The following is a 17,584-nucleotide window of genomic DNA, read 5'->3' on the forward strand; positions in this document are numbered from 1 at the left end:
GTGGCAATTGGCAAGAAGGCTGAAAATTGATAAAACTCAAGTGCCGATCGCGAGCTGAAGAACACCACAGCATGGCACTCGGCAAGGAAATGGACGGAAACAGCGTTATCAATGACTTGAAAACGTGGTTGGCTGGGAATGGCAGCAACAGGGTGGTGCCAGGCAAAATGGAGGCACGCAGCGCGACGGCACGCCGGGTGGCTCCAGGCACGTCAGTGCATGCTTGGTAGAGAGAGAGAGAGAGAGAGAGAGAGATGCAGCTCAGAATGTAGAAGACGTCATCGGGAACAGAGGAGTAGCTGGGCAGCAGAGATGACGGTGAGAGCGCGAGGGGGCTTTGAGTGCGCTTGAGCAACATTTTAAATATGTGGGGAAGTCAGTTGAACTGCCATTGAACAGAGCATTAGGGTAAATAAAATTAAAAACTCACCGCCAACATGTCGAACCACGCAAAGTAAAGTGGTTGAAAAATCGACAATTGCCTTTTAGACAACCCAGCGTCGTTATCCATACGCAGTTTTACAACTACTGAACGGGTCCTATAGTTGCAGTTCTGCCATAAGCAGATCCATTGCCCCACCTTCCATAACCCCGGTCCTGATGAAGACCCTCTAGCAAGGTTCATCCACGCCTGCATTTCAACTGGGTCGAAACGTCGACACTCCCTCTTGTGTTCAGCCTCCCTTATTTATTATTATTGATTTTCTCTGAGGCATGACTGTTCCAAATATTTGTTCAATTAATTGTTTTATTGTGTAATAATTCTGTTGTAGTTTGGTCTTGCTGACCTTTTCTTAAGTTCTTATCTTTTCACTATCCCAGCACTACCCTCCCTATTTCCACTTTTATAGGGGCACACTAAAAATGTGATTCAATGTGTATTCCATTTTTTGAATAACTCTTATACCAAACACGTTGTGATTAAAAACAATGGTGTTTTAATTATTTGTGTATCTATTTTTATCCTTGTTTACAAAATTGTGCTTATCGCATTTCTACCTGGGGCCACTTTGTTTGTATCAGTACGTCGCCCAGGTCACAGTGACTTCTTGGGTTAACCCGTGTTTGTGTAACACCCTCTGCCCACCGGCACCCCCAACATGAAAGGACAAGCGTTAAAAATGCAATAGGTTTCACCTTTTATTAAGCTAAAGATATTAGCTTTGCTAGTAGTATTGTACGTTAATTGTGCAATATGTAATGGCTTTATAAATGAAACAAAAGGTATTACAATGGCAAATACATAAAGCAAAAGCATTGGCATTGCCAATAGGTCTCCCCTCTGGGACCGTATAAGTGTTTTGCCAGAGGTGTTTGGAAGTTTGGTAAGAGATGCAATTTAACATAAAGGGATCCGATACCTCGTTGACACATGCAGTACCCGCAGTTCAAACGAGAAGAGGGCATGGGGAAACCTCTTATAAGATCTCAATCAATGGGGAAGGCACACGTTACTGCAACTTGTGCGTGCTTTCACCCTATAAATATTTAACACATGATCCGAGGCAGTTGAATGCTAGAAGCGAGAAGGGAGAGAGCGCGCAAGGAGAGAGAGAGAGAGAGAGAGAGGGAGAGAGCGAGAGAGAGCGCAAGAGATATTAATGTGATTTATCTCAGGGCTCGATCCCTCTGCCTCAGTACTTTAGCAGTAGGTCAGGTTGTAACTGGATAATATTTGGCTGGGATTGATAGTGGCAGATGTAACAAGACCTGCTTCATTTTTACAGAGATCTTAGCGGTCAAGGTAAATTAGCGCAAACAGGGAATACGTAATTGGCCCCATCTCAATAATATATACAAACGAGTTAAAACATTGCATGCACATGGAACGAAACCAGAATGATAGCCTGTTTTGCGAAAGTAGATATTGCAAGATGTTGGAATGCGTCGGACTACGTTTCCTAAATAGGGCGTAAACCTCAATCGCCACAGGCAACCAGGCCTCTCAATTACACAAATAGCAAACAAAATAAGGAACCAGCATTACAACTGCTAAGTTATTTGAATCATTTATCCGTATGCTTTGAAACGCATCCATGAAAACTGCCAATGTTTTAGTAATTACAAGTTGCAAGGACACAAGTAATGCTCAACAATATACAATATTCACATAAATAAATGTGTTTAGCCTTCTTTGATTGACAACTTTTCAGTAGATCGAAAACTGTTCCATTTGGTCGAGAATCTTGAATACACGCAGGCGCACTTGGAACCAACATGGGACCTACAATATACGGGCAGTAATTTATTTTACCTTACGGCGAAGAACTTGCTTTAAAACACATTTTTTAGGCTTTTTGCAATTTTCCACAACTTACACTGGCACGCACTACGTCACACATACACATGCTCAAACACAAAAGGTGCATATTAAACAAGCAGGCAGGCTGATACAGACAAACATCAAACACACCTAATACACACACATTGCAACGCAGGCATTCATTTTAACACGTACGAAGCATACACATGCAGGGAGCTGTGTCTGAATTTGCCCCCTTAATGAAAACTCATGCTTTCCGAAAAATGAGGAAGCTGGTCTGGGACGGAAATTGAGCAGCTGGGACCGAGAGCGGAGGATCGATGCTGCTCTTTTTTAACAGCTGCAGCACTTACCTGATTATACGCTGGAATCGATGAAGGAAGTGGAGTTGGAAAAATAAAGAGACCGATGTCAATCCATCTGTCTCTTTAATGGCCAACTCACGGCAGTCTTCGTTCTTGCCGCAGAACAATGACGTCACTTCCGGCGCTCCCGGAAGTGCGTAGGCTTTTGCTAGAGGAATCCACCGGCTTCCGGTATATGAAAAGGTGAGAAAGCTGCTCTCCATTGAGAATCTGCGGTTCGAGTCCCAGCCATCCGACAGACTGACGGTTTACAGTAGGTGATTTTGGCATTGTGTTCGAGGTAGCTGTGCTTTTTATAAATGTATTTTAGTATTGTGATGGAGTGAATTCGGCAGTCACCATGACGACAAAGCTTGTTTTCCTTTGCAAGACCTATTCCTCAGGCCATGAGCAGGTCTGTCCGCAGTTGTTTAAAGAGTCTAACAATCGGATTCCACTAAACTATGTGTTTATGGAAATACTCTACGAAGGAAGTGCAGCCTGGGGGTACAGAAAGTATCATATCACAGCAGCGCCTCCCGGCATTCCGCATTCATAAAAAGTTTGGGGGTTTGTAGGGCTTTTGAATTTTAAGGCGTACATGGTCATTTTAGGGTTGAGGGTGGGTTTGTGTTTTGGGGGGCCAGGTGTAATTTAAGGGTTTAGAGCATGTTTGGGTTTGGGGTGCGAGGGTTAATTTTAGGGTTTAGGGTGTGTTTGGGTTTTAGGGTACAAGGGTTAATATTAGGGTTTAGGGTGTGTTTGTGTTTGGTGTGCAAGGGTTAATTTGGGGGTTCAGGGTGTGTTTGGGTTTTGGGGTGCAAGGGTTAATTTGGGGGTTCAGTTGTGTTTGGGTTTTGGGGTGCCAGGGTTAATTTGAGGGTTTAGGGTGTGTTTGGGTTTTAGGGTACAAGGGTTAATATTAGGGTTTAGGGTGTGTTTGGGTTTGGTGTGCAAGGGTTAATTTGGGGGTCAGGGTGTGTTTGGGCTTTGGGGTGCCAGGGTTAATTTTAGGGTTTAGGGTGTGTTTGGGTTTTGGGGTGCCAGGGTTAATATTGGGGTTCAGGGTGTGTTTGGGTTTTGGGGTGCAAGGGTTAATATTGGGGTTCAGGGTGTGTTTGGATTTTGGGGTGCAAGGGTTAATTTGGGGGTTCAGGGTGTGTTTGGGTTTGGGGCTTCCAGCTGCAGGAGGTCAGACGTTTATCTGCAATTCATTGTGCAATCATCCAACAGTTTGCATTTTTCTGGAAAACTGAAACCAAAGTGGTGGACGTGCTCTTTAAATAGACAAACAATTCCTGTTAAATCACCAGACGCAAAAACATCTTATTGAAAACACAATAGTACCTTTGAAGTATTCAGATGCTTATTTTCAAATCACCCCAAAGTCATCAGGAACAATGTCATCTTGTAAAGTTATCGGAGAGTCATTTACAAGTCATCCTCAGATCATCAGGAATAATGACACCTTCTGAAGTCAGCAGATACTAATTTTCAAGTCATCCTTTAATCATCACGAATAATGACACCCACTAAAGTCATCAGATACTCATTTTCAAGTCATCCTCAAATCATCAGGCTGAGCTTCTGCAGCTTGCTGATGACTTCAAGAGCTTGATGATGTCTGATGACGTGTAAATGACTTCTAAGGTAGTTGGATGATCATCCAATGATTCTGGGATGGCTTCTAAAGTAATTCTGTTTGAGAAATAGACTGGCATGTAGGTAGGAACTGGCATGCAGGCATGAGCTGTAGGCAGAAACTGGGAGGCAGTAGGTAGAAAGTGGCACAATTGATGTTGAGGGCGACCGATGATAGGTCACTGGTGGGGCTTATGGTGCCAGATGAGTTGAGCTGCTGCTGAATGGTTGAAACTTGAGGTAGCTTGGAAGTTGACGCGCAGGGCCTTTCCAAATCGTCGCCAATGTAATGAACATAAATAAGTCCATTTGTTGTTGGTAACTTCAGGTGTATTTATTGAAGGTTGAAGTTACAGGTAATTAAGTATATAAATTACATGCCCCACCAGGAGCAGCCTGTATGCTGCTCAGCCCATGGATCAACTGACTCAAACCATGCCAACATTCCAATCATCAACATTCTACATTGCACGCATCCTGGCTGAGCAACATACTACAGCCTCCTTTCGATAAGGCTTATACCAGCTTACCTTTCCAGTTGTTGTCCCCCGAGCGATAGGTAAAGTTGAACCGGGGCACCTCGTAGGCAAAGCTCTCTCCCCCATGTACCTCTGCTTCTTGGCCTTTCTGCGGCGTGCCTCGCTCCGCTCAGGTGCTCCCGAATCTTCATGCCGGAAACCTGTGCATGCTATATTCCACAAGGCCATCTTCACTTTCTGGGACAGAGGGTGTTGAGCTGACACCGAGGGGCAAACTTGCTTTCCATCTCTAAGGTCGCCACGCTCCTTTTTCTTGCCGATTTGTCAGACAGTCGCGTCACCATGGACTGTGGCGGTCCCCTGCTGGTGTGCACTTCTCGAGTGAAATCTCGGAAGCGCTTCAGTACTGGCCCAGTGATGGCTCCCCACTCAGGTCAGGCACTGCTACTCACCCCCCAAACAATATGATCCAGGTAAGGTGTGGCCGGGGCATACAACACAGCTTGTCCAGAGCAGGAGGGGCATAAGTGCCTCCATTCTACTAGGATCAGGACAGTTTGTCTTCACAATGGTGAGAGCCACACCCGGCTTTCAGTTTGCTGGACCAGGGCCCTCGTAGGAGCGCCTCCTTCCCAGATCCGTGAGCAGCGCCAATTTGCATTGAACGTTAAGGACATAACTACAGGGCCCGAGACCCGTTTTAATGTCCTTTTTAAATCACTACTAGGTTTGAGACACAGAAGGACCAGACCCACTTGAAGCCTGCCTACACCCCACATCTATGAGAAATGTTCCATTTGCATAGCTCACACCTCCTCTATTTCTTCTTCAGCACCTTCTTTTCACCCTCTCCTGCATGTACTTCCTTTTATCTCCTTCACCTCACCGTCCCCACACACCACTGGCACTCACTCACCTGTGTGCACTTCATCTTCTTGTATTTTCGCAGTGTCAGTGTTTCAGCTGCTGCGTACCGCTTTTGCATAGTATCACATTTCCAGTTGGGCCACCGCAAAAGTGTGCGCTCTTCAAACGTATGTGTTTGGTCTTTAAATCACTGCACGGAAGGGGAACGCGCGATCTTAAAAACAAACTGCATCCTTATATCCGGTACCCAGGCTCAGGTCCAGTGACTGAGCTATGATGTCTGCTATACCCCACAGGGATCCGTGCAGCCAGATGTGGCGGCCGCTCCTTCCCTCTCCTGACTCCCAGACCCTGGCATCAGCCACCCTCACCCATTCGCTCCTGCTAAGACCCCATCTCCTTCAAGACACTTCTGAAAACATGGTTATTCGATTAGGAAATGTGACCCGTATCTGTATGTGTACAGACGCACGGCGCTCCTAAACCTGGGGAGTTTGGCCCTCACGGGGGCCCGACCGCGAAGGCCACGCCCCCAAACGCTCCGGTAAGGAGAGGGACTCGGGCTCTGCACCGGGCAGCACGTGCAGCCGGCGCCGGATGTCACACGGTGAGTGAGTTCCAGCCTCAACCCCGCTGACTGCTGGAGAGGTATCATCCCCATGTTGGATGTCAGAGCGGTTTACACCACGTATACATTTTACAAAGACAATATATCATACAAATGTGTACATCAATGTACACAATGTGTTACATGAGTCAATGAGGGTTACGTCATATATTGCCTACAAGCCAGGAGGACATGCAACTGCTACCCGCAGGCATTATAGGTAAGAGTGCAAGTTCGGGAGCAACACAAAGTGAGATTTACAACGTGACACAGTGGTAAGGATGAGTCTTTATTACTACCAAAGGAACGCCTTTTAGCAGCCTGTGAAAAATGACAGATTGAGAAAAACAATATGGTTTTAAACCCAAGCGTTGCAACTTTCATGCAGCTCCTTGATGCTGGTTCGTAGCTCACTGAGCTATCTTAGAAGCACTGCAACTTATGAACCGGAAGTAACCAGAGGGTCAGTGTCACGGTCAGTGACCCGCCTACCTATCCCCATAACATCAAATCTGTGATCTGCATCTTACGCCTCTTGCTTTGCAGCAGGTACATTAACCTGCTACACTACTTTAAAAGTCAAAACTCTGACTAACCAAAACACAGATCCCTCAAGCAAGGGCATTAATGACCAAAGATATCTTACTGTTGTTTTTATCCCCTCAAAATTGCTGCGCACTCAGAAATCACCGCAGCCGGTACCTCAGGCCCAGGAGAGTTTAAAATGCAGCCTCTTTGTGGCCAATTAAATATTTATAATTTACTCTCATGTTTCTTCGTGACGCCAATTATTTAAAAAAAATTGTAAACGTGGACTGTGAGACTCTGCTTTTCATGATGCCGCCTCGTGACTCCGCCCCCTTTCACCCTCACACCCTGACATCCAATGGTTGGGCTCCTGTAGTATGTTGTTTCCCAGTTCCTGCACAGCATGGAACAGATGACGTCGTGGGGGTAATGCAGCCCTTCCGGGGAGCTGGGTATCACCACCACTCTCACTGGTGCATGTCCTGCGCAGTCTACTCTGCGTTTCATCCGTTCAAGGCCGATAATATTACATTCATGCGCTCAGGTTCACCCCACGAGGAGGCCAAGTGTACCGCACAGACACGGAACGCCCCCCTTTGACCTACACACACCCCTACACCGCCACGCGTTTATTCCTTCGTCTGGAGGGAGAGGGTTGGGTCTCAGCTCATACACCAGACGCAGTGAGTGATTTTGGACAAACAACGTTGCTGCTGATTGGAGTTTGAATTTCTCGTAGCGGCTACCCTACCTCTGCACGCGAGGTTGCTTATCAGGCAGTTGTGCAAAGCCCTTTATCACATGTAGTGTTCACATGGCCAAGAGACTGGAGCCGACCCCCATTAGAATGATGCACTCTGTACACACAAAGCGACAGAAATGATACAACAGTTGTGCAAAGCACTTTATCACTGGCAGGGCTCAGAGACTGGCGCCGGCCCCGCACTAGAGTGATGCATTCTCTGTGCACACAGTGGCATAAGTGACATTCTTTCTCACAAGTACTTTAACGCACACAGAGTGCGAGGGACACGCACCCTCGGCCACGTGCCTAACACGGGTGATAAAAGCCACTCGTGAAGCAAGACCGCATTAGTGATTTTAGATTCTCATTTCTCTTTCATTCTTAAAGAGTTTGTTTTCCGCTATTCTCTCATCTTCCTATAGAAACAGTCATTGTCCTTCAGTCATGCAGGCGACAGGGAATAATATCACGCAGGCACACGGACAGCGGGAGGGGGGCGGGCAGGAACACGGACAGCGGGAGGGGGGCGGGCGGGCACACGGACAGCGCGAGGGGGTCGGGCACACGGACAGCGGGAGTCGGGGCGGGCACACGGACAGCGGGAGGGGGGCAGGCGGCTACACGGACAGCGGGAGGGGGGGCAGGCAGGCACACGGACAGCGGGAGGGAGGGTGGTCAGAAAACAGCCAGCGGGACAGGGAACAAGACAACAATGAACACAAACCGGTGTAAAAAAAAAAAAAGTCCACGCCCACAGTGCCCACGTCTTCATGACGTTGCAGAGAGGGAAAGAATCGTCGGGAACGCCCACCAATCGCCTCGGGAAATGACGGACAGTTCTCTCTTCCAATGGCTAGCCTCCATTTATGGAGCTAGCCAATGGAAGAGAGAGGCTGAACTAAAGCACACAGTGTAACTCAAAAGATTTCGACCTGCGCCGAAAAGCTGCGCAGCGCAGCTTTTCGCCAGGTCGAAACCTAATAAAAACTATACTAATGCATTAAGATAACAAAAGAGCACAGGTGGGTTGTTTAAACTAACAGTGTGAGTATAATCTGTCAGTATTGGCGGGAAGTGAGCACAGTGAATATAAATATAGCATAACATTGTGTGTAATTACATGTCAAGGATGTGAACTGAAAGTATACACAGGTATCCTAGGTCTGCATAAAAAAAATTATAGAGTCCGTGGTGTAGGATGGTCAAGACTGGGGTGGAATCATATGCATTGCCAACTTAAATTCAGGTTGAGATATTGTCTGTTTGGTTATCTCAAAATACGGCCAATATGAACCCGAGGGCTAGCACTGACCCCGCGATCAGTCCACAGGTAGTTCTTGCGCTACACAGGGGATCAAGCTAAGCTATAGACACAGTGCCCTAGGTTGCACTAGGCATCTAAGATGCAGGCCAGACCTCCCTCTTTACCGAGGGTCGGTTGCATATCGCATAGTCATTGTGCCCCAAGCTGTGCCAGGCAACGGGGATTTGTAGCAGGCCACCCCTTCACAGAGGGTTGTTGAGCATCGCGGGCCTGGTGAAGGTAAGCCATAGAGGCATGCCGCAAAGGTCTCCTCGCCTCTATCATGGCCACCTCTGTTTCACAATTCTCTATTCCTGCAGTAAATAAATGTGGTCTTAGTATGAAGTAACAACCCCCTATATTCTTTCATTCCATTTTAGGCCGAGCCTGGGCAGCACTTGGGCTGCTCTGCGAGCCAGGCTTTATTCAAGTATGGACTTGAAGCTCAGCTCACTCTCACAATTTTTCATTGGCTTGTGTCATTGTCCTTTGTAAATGTTGACTGCTGATTCGTTAATAGGCTTGTTAGTCCCTCCTTAGTACCGCCTTGTCTTCATTTTTAACCTCCCATGGAGACTGGCCTTTTTACTTCTGTTGTTACACTGTATGTCTTATTTAGTCGGTAAGCACTATTTTCTTTAATGAGTTTCTCCTACTTCAGGCGCAACATTCAGCACGCCTTGCTCGCCTTGTGCGCTTTCACTTTCAAAGCAGCCCGGGACAATGGAGGCCGCTTCTTTGAAATGAAATGTCTTGCATTTACAAGCGTGTGAGCTATTGGCAGTGTAAATGCCTTTTATTTATGTGTTAATTATTAAAATAGATAAATAAAAGGCATTGCCATTTTCAAATCCAATAGCTCAAACTCTCGCAAATGCAAGACCTATTCCATTGCAAACGCTTGTTTGAAAAGGTCCTTGTTTTCTGTGTAGTAATCACTGTGCCATTTCTATTCCAATTGGCAGAGTTTTAATTTATCGCTTTTGGTTCGTCAATGAACCATTCGGTTGAATCCACATGGTTGGCAGTCGAAGATCTAATCACAGGAGCATGTTTATCAATGGCTGAAAGTACACATTTAAAATCCTTTTCATATCGGTGAACATCTTGGCTAAGGAGTGGTGTAGGATCGGATAAAGATTTCTGAAGATTTTCATGGTGTTCAAAGAGTTAATACAAATTTACAGACCTCATGTTAACGTCCCTACAAGATAACCATAGCCTGTGTGGTTCTTGAAGTAAAGGAGAACTGCAGAGAATGTAATACATAAAGGGAGTTTCATTGGAGCGGAGTAGAGTTGATGTGCATACATCTATTGCTTTTTTGGGTGTTAATTAGGCGCCAACAGCCGAGATTGTATGGAGATGAATGTCACAGTGAAGGAGATCTAAATTGTTGAACTGCCATGTAGCAATTTTAAATAGTTGTTAACGACACCAGCTAAAGAGTAAAAGTGGTCAATGACCATTCAGGAGACACTACTTTTCACCATAATTGGGCTCATTATAAGTGCTCATTGAAAGCCATTGTGGTAATACTGCACTCAGAATTACTCAGCGTATTATGCCCATGCCATTATGAGTTTTGGACTTCCAAAATGGAGAGTAACATTGGAAATCGGACATACTGCACAGATTTCTGCACGCCTCGGGCCTTTCCACCGAAAATAATCTGCTTAGTTTCCCCTGTTCACCCTGATAGTCAACAACTCTGCCGTTCTCCTGTTAGGTGACTTTAATTTTTGGCCAGGTGACCCTTATGAGAATGCCATGTCCAAGGATTTTTCTGATACCCTTCATTCCCTTAATTTCATGCCACATATAACTGTCCCCACTCATACCCATGGACACACCCTCGACCAGGTTTGGTCAGCCAATTTGTCAATCCCCACCCCCATTGTATCCCCCTGTGCTTGGTCCGATCACTCTTTAATCACATTCTCGGCCCCTTTGAAGGAGACCACCATCTCCCTTCGTTCCAAAAATATCTACGCCCGCAACTGGAACAAGGTTGACCTGGTTGAACTAGGTCATTCCTTAGCTTCCTCTGCTCCTACCCTCACAGACCTATCCCCTAATGGGCAGGTTGAAACTCTGGATAATTGGCTCTCCGAGGCCTGTAATCCTGTCGCCCCACTTAGATTAATCTGAACGCGTCGTTCTCACGACGCCAATAGGTGGTTTACCATTGCCATGAAAAACCAGAAGCTGGCATTACGACAGGCTGAACGCCATTGGCGCCGTAGATACTGCCCTGACCGCAAGATGCACTATCTGAGCCTCTTGCGGGCTTACAAAAAAGCGATACTCACCGCTAGAGTACTTCTCCCAGAAAATCAATCAGGCAGCTAACCAAAATAAATCCAAGGAGATTTTTTCAATAGTACATGAACTAGCTGATTCTAATAGAGTGGTGTCCAGACCCATTCCTTCCCAATCCCTCTGTAACACTCTCAATGACTATTTCATTGAAAAAATCATTACCATAAAACAAAATATCCCTTCAGCACCTCCCCTGTTTGTTTGTCCCTCACTCCCTCCGTCCCTTGCCTCTCTTGATCAATTTCCGCTAATTTCAGAAGAAGCGTTCCGTATTCTCCTCGGCAAAGTTAAGACGGGCTCTCCGCTGACTTTTGCCCTGCACATGTTTTGAGGGAGCTCATCTCTTGCTGTCCTATCCCTCCCATTATCCTGCTTAACACTTCCATCACCTCAGGAATCGTACCTGATGCTTTCAAATCTGCCACGGTCATTCCCATCATAAAGAAACCCGGTGCCGGCCCTACTGTCTCTTCCAACTTCCGCCCGATCTCCCTCCTTCCTCTTCTGAGCAAGATTCTAGAAAGTCACATCACCTCCTCGCTCTCTACCTATGTTGAAGCTCATCACCTCCTGGCTGACCACCAGGCTGGTTTCCGTCCGGTACCCTCAACGGAAACGGTGGTCCTCTGAGTGATGGATGAGCTCAGACATGGGGCTGACACCAACTCCCCTCAGGCCTTAGTTTTACTCGATCTATCAGCGGCCTTTGACACGGTCGATCACTCCATCTTACTCGACCGTGTCAGGGGTGCCGGCCTACGGGGAACAGCCTTGTCCTGGCTCACCTACTTTCTAACTGGCCGAACTCAGGCTGTTAGGTTGGAGAACTTTCTTGCACCCACCCGCCCTGTCACGTGTGGGGTACCCCAAGGTTCGTCCCTCTCCCCTCTTTTATTAAATCTTTACATATACCCCTTGATTGTTGCTTTACAGGACATGTAAGTCACATCGTTTAATTACGCCGATGACCTCCAGCTCATTTTTAAACTTTCCCCCTTGTCTGATTCAGTTCTTAGGGTTCATTCCACTCTCACTTTCATCTATGATTGGATGAACCTTAATCATCTTAAATTGAACCCCGACAAAACGGAGTTGGTTATTGTCGGTGGCTCCCCCAACCCTTGGTCCCCTGCTTTTTGGCCCCCCATCCTTGGTTCTCCCCCGTCTCCCTCCACTTCTGTCAGAACCCTCGGCATTAAGGTCAGCCAGGACCTCTCGCTACGCCCCCAGATTAGCGCAGTAGTTTCCTCTTGCTTTCTTCCCCTCAGAATTATCCGGAAAGTCTCACGCTACTTCTCAGCTGATGCCCTCAAACTTGTGATCTCGGCAATGATTCTTTCCCGACTAGACTATGGCAATGCCCTTTATGTAGGCATCCCAGCCTATGAACGTCGCTGGCTGCAGCTTGTACAAAACCAGGCAGCGCGCCTCATTTTTAGGCTTCCCAAATCTAGTCACACCACCCCTTTACTCAAAACCCTCCATTGGCTCCCTGTAAAGGAGCGCTCACTCTTCAAGTTGGGTTGTCTGACCTACATGTCATTATCTGGCACTGCTCCTGCCTTTATTAGGTCAAAGATCTCTGCATATGTCCCGGCAAGACATCTGTGGTCCTCCACACAGTTTCTTCTTTCAGTCCCCCGATTTCGCAAGAAGAAATCGGGTGGCTCCACATTCTCGACACTTGCCCCTCTCTTTTGGAACTCACTTCCCCTGACACTCAGATCTATTTCTTCTTACCTGGATTTCCGCTCTGCTTTGAAAACTCATCTTTTTTTCCTCTGCTTACACTCCTTAATTCCTACCCCCCTTCTTCCTCAGATTCTCAGTTTTAGTTTCTGTTTTCAGTGCCAAGAAACCATTTTGGTAGTTGAGCGCTATATAAACTCTTTCCAACTTCAACTTCAACTGTCGAAACAAGTCTTCAGGGGGCTGGGGCAACAACTTTCTTGTTCCTGCAAAATTTCCAGCCTAACCTGCTATCTTCTGTAAGCAGGCAAATTGGGATGGAGAAACTTGTAATAAGGGCCACAGTGTACTTGGCCTCACTGTTAGGCCGGTTTGCTTTGTTTTTATTTTATTCTGGGTTTACTTAACCCCTTCCATGCTGCCGCGATTCTGCTCCTGTGCTGAAGATTTCAGCGCGGGTGCGGTCATGACTGCCCCCAGCCGTCATCAGCACACGAGCACTGCAGTGCATGCTGATGACGGCCCCCAGCCGTCATGCAAGGGGTTAAATCTGAAGAAAATACCACAGAATTGGAGTGCAGTGCTATTCAAGCGATACCTTAGGTGGGTAAAAGTATAAAACATTAATATCCATCACAGCGATTTTAAAGCAGCTTCCTTTTACCCTGCAGGATATGTCTGTAATAATACAGAAGAACAAGGAAGACAACAGTTATTCCACAGAATTGACACATGAAGATTTGGATGCAAAGGTGAGCAGGGCCTGGGTGATTGAGTGTTTGTTTTCTGAAGCAAGTTGGTTATATGGGAAAGACTTGCATGGCATTTTTCTTTACTGAGGAAAGTTGAGACGCGGGTTGGTTTTTAAAAAAAAAACTGGAATGATGATGAGTAAATATACACAGTTAATGTTTAGTATGGAAGACTGATGACAATGATTATTTGGTGATATTGTGAGAGACACATATATATATATATTTCCTTTGATTGTTATTAATTGGGCCAAGTAGGCCTCCAAAATAGGCATCCTTATTCAAATAGGGATATTATATCCACAGATGAAATTAAACGAAAAAGGAGCAATTCTACCTGAATTTTCCCTTTGTCTACGGTGGTTATAAATTGAACATCATGTTAGTTGTTCAAGAGGATTATGGCTAAGGATTGAAGAAATCACTTTTTAGTTATGGTAGTAACGGTATTAATCACAACCTTTTGTAAAGATAAATATATATATATAATATGTATCATTCCAACACCCCCTCCAACGGTGAGAGTGTAGAGACCAACAACGGAGAACTAGTGGAAACAGCATTTATTCCATTAAAGCAGGTAGGACGCTTCCTTGTCACCCGCTTGAAAGCGAATGCATTTCGGCTTAAGATTAGCCTTCTTCAGCGCCGCGAGTGTTTCTGTTGCAGGTGGTGGCACATTTCTCTGATACAAATACCACGCCCCACCTTTTTAGTCCTGCATTGCTCCACCCCTTCTGGCCCAAATACCAATCGCAATTGTCCTTGGTAAGTCGCATCATGCACCGCGACTACCAGTCCCAGAATGCAGTTCATGTGTTCATTTCTGGTAATGGTTGCGTGGGGATAGGAAAAATGCTGTGATGGTAAGGAATAGACTCCTCACTCTGCCGCCGCAGAACAAACTGTTTCCTCCTGTCTCCTACCGTCTCAACCTCCATACGCCTGGTGTCATCTGAGCGGGGACAGGATGAAATGCTATCCTGCCCAGCGCGAAGCCAATCCGACTCCTTACACCGCTGCAATATCTCCCAGACCAGGGGGTGGGTTCTGACATATCCCGGTACCCCAGGCAAATCCAAACACAAATATGTATATTACCTACTGGCGGTCGCCAGTAGGTATATATAGTTAGGATTTTTTCTCTATGGGATTTTTGAAAATTCTATGTCTAATAACTTTGGCGTTTGTGGACGGAATTGGCTGAAATTTTCAGGAAAATGGAACATTTTGTTTCTGAGCAGCCCTTGAAAATTTGGGGGGTGTTCGTCAAGGGGGGGCTGAGAAAAAAGGGGGGTCCCAAAACGTGTTTTTAACATTGAGTTTTCCATAGGGCGGTTGGCCTCACTTTTAGCCCGAACGGCTGAATGGATTTGCATGAAACTTGGCAAAATTGTAGGGACTGGTAGCCCGATGTGCCTTTTGTAGGTCTCAATATATGTGCTACAGTGGATTTTGAGAAATTAACGTTTAAAAAAAGATATATATCTGTAACAGCGGACCGGGCAGTGCTCTGGTTCGCGGACTTTTCGCGCAACGGAGCTTTGTGAAGCGAAGCTGATTGGTTCTCCGGCGTCTGTCAACATTCCAAACAGTCCGTAGCGGCCGCCATCTTGTCTCTCGGTAGGATCGAGAGACAAGAGGAGGCCAAAGCGAAGGGGCAAATGACCATAAGGGGGAATAGTAGATCCTCGCTGACCCCCTACGTTTGATGTGGAGGTTTTAAAAGGGCTCCGCGGGGCAAAAAAAAAATAAAATAATAATAATCGAACGGCTGAATGGATTTGCACGAAACTTGGCAAAATATTAGGGACTGGTAGCCCGATGTGCCTTTGCTAGGTCTCAATATATGTGCTCCAGTGGATTTTGAGAAATTAACGTTCAAAAAAAGATATATATCTGTAACAGCGCTCCGCTTCGCGTACTTTTCGCGTTACGGAGCTTTGCGAAGCTGATTGGTTCTCCGGCGTCTGTCAACATTCCAAACAGTCCGTAGCGGCCGCCATCTTGTCTCTCGGTAGGATTGAGAGACAAGAGGAGGCCAAAGCGAAGGGGGAAATGACCATAAGGGGGCATAGTAGATCCTTCCTGACCTCTTAGGTTTGATGTACCATTTTGTCAAGTTTGGTGTAATTCCCTTCAGCCATTCAGGCTGTAGACGTATGTAAATGTCCTATGGAAAATTGCATGGGGAAAACACATTTGAAAGTGTTGAAATTTAGAACCAATTAAAATGTTACTTTGGTTTTGTATTTGTGTGTGATGAAAGTTAATTGGTTATGTATATATGTCAAATGAGAGGAAACCACAGCCATTTTGTGATACTACTGTCTGAGGTACATTTGTGAGGAATTTTTGGTGGTGAATTTCTGGTGTTTGATTTACACAGTACTAACACTTCTGCTACTTTTAAAAAGGTGAGTTGTTAATTTGTAAGGGGAACTATGTTGTACACTTGAAGATAATTTGAAAAATGTTTTCTGTTATTTATTTGCAGTCCTTCTGTTATACTAAATACTTGATAAAGTTAGTTTTATATTATGTATTACTAAAAACGATAAATGAAAGTGATTATTTTTTTCTGCAATTTACAGCAAGCAATTTCAAAATAAAATGGCTCACAATGAAGAGACCGTGGCAATTTCTTTTGAATTGTCCACTACATTGATTGAAATTGAGAGCACCAATAATGAAATATTGTCACAAGGAGGACATGACTTGTATGATTCCATTAGATTGATTGAAATGGACAGCACCAAGAATGAAATATTGTCACAAGGAGATGACTTGAATGATTCCACTACATTGATTGAAATTGAGAGCACCAATAATGAAATATTGTCACAAGGAGGAGATGACTTGTATGATTCCATTAGATTGATTGAAATGGACAGCACCAATAATGAAATATTGTCACAAGGAGGAGATGACTTGAATGATTCCACTACATTGATTGAAATTGAGAGCACCAATAATGAAATATTGTCACGAGAAGATGACTTGAATGATTCCACTACATTGATTGAAATTGACAGCACCAATAATGAAATATTGTCACAAGGAGGAGATGACTTGAATGATTTTTTTGATCAATCTCTTGATGGCGAATTTATCGAGTGTTTGGAGACCATAGAGTTACAAGAATCATCATTGGAGACTTTTAATGAGGACATTGCTGATGAGGACATGTTACTAGTTCTTTCAAATTTAGAAAATTCTGAAGAATAAATTTATATTTAGAAATCAAAAATTGTTTGAGACATTATTCATTTTTATTTTTAATTTATGAGGTTGTAGCGAAGTGATTGTAGTATAAAATGAGACTTATAGTATAGAGTGCAACATTTTTATGTTACATGGTAAGTTTACTCATATTTACTTGCCTTCTGCCACTATATTATCTCCAATGTGTATTTGACATCTCTTCTTCATCTCCGGCCTCCTTTCTCTCACTGTGTGTCTCCGATGCATCTTATCGCTGTTATTTTGTGTAATTACAGAAGAGAGTAAAATAAAATAGTTCGGAACGTGAAAAGGGGGCAAAGTAGAGTACTCCTCACCCCTAGGCCTTTTTAGGCGGTCCCAAAAGGATCAGTTTCTGCTTTCCTGAGAGATTATGGTATGAGTTCCATATACCACAATAACTTGCATTACAACATGCAAGATATCTATCTCCTATTACCAACTTTTGGAGATATTCGCGCTAAGCGCGAATATCTCCAAAAAGTAACACCTGCCCTGAGCAGTTCTTAGCCATGTTATCCAATGGGAGGTGGATAACATGGCTAAGAGCATTAGCTCGGTAATGCATGAATATCGCTGAGTTTTTAGCGATATTCATGCATTGCGGCCGTTTATTATCGCATTTGCGATAAACCTTGATAATAGCAAGGTTTATCTTCGATAATTTCTGACGATGCTTAGTGGTAAAAAATTGGTTGGTAAGCATCGTTAGCGATAAATATCGCTTAACTTTGGTAATATGCCCCAACGTCTGTTAACGTTCGATTCGAAGGAAATGAGGAAGTGTTGAAAAACATTGTC

General features: G+C 45.0%; 1 protein-coding gene across 3 annotated transcripts in view; it reads left to right on the plus strand.

Annotated features, from left to right (window-relative positions):
- The first annotated feature begins 2,759 nt into the window (after window positions 1-2,759).
- Window positions 2,760-17,584, plus strand: part of ASNSD1 (asparagine synthetase domain containing 1) — a 151,171-nt gene continuing 136,346 nt past the window's right edge. The window contains exons 1-2 of one of the 3 annotated variants that reach the window (XM_078680364.1): window positions 2,760-2,811; window positions 13,460-13,540. The gene's annotated coding sequence lies outside the window, so the exon portion shown is untranslated. Of the gene's footprint in view, window positions 2,886-13,459; window positions 13,541-17,584 lie in introns of all 3 variants that reach the window. The other 2 variants (XM_078680363.1, XM_078680366.1) reach the window with 2 other exon arrangements.

The sequence above is a fragment of the Lissotriton helveticus genome, chromosome 3_1, assembly GCF_964261635.1.
Source record: "Lissotriton helveticus chromosome 3_1, aLisHel1.1, whole genome shotgun sequence".
Lineage (NCBI taxonomy): Eukaryota > Metazoa > Chordata > Amphibia > Caudata > Salamandridae > Lissotriton > Lissotriton helveticus.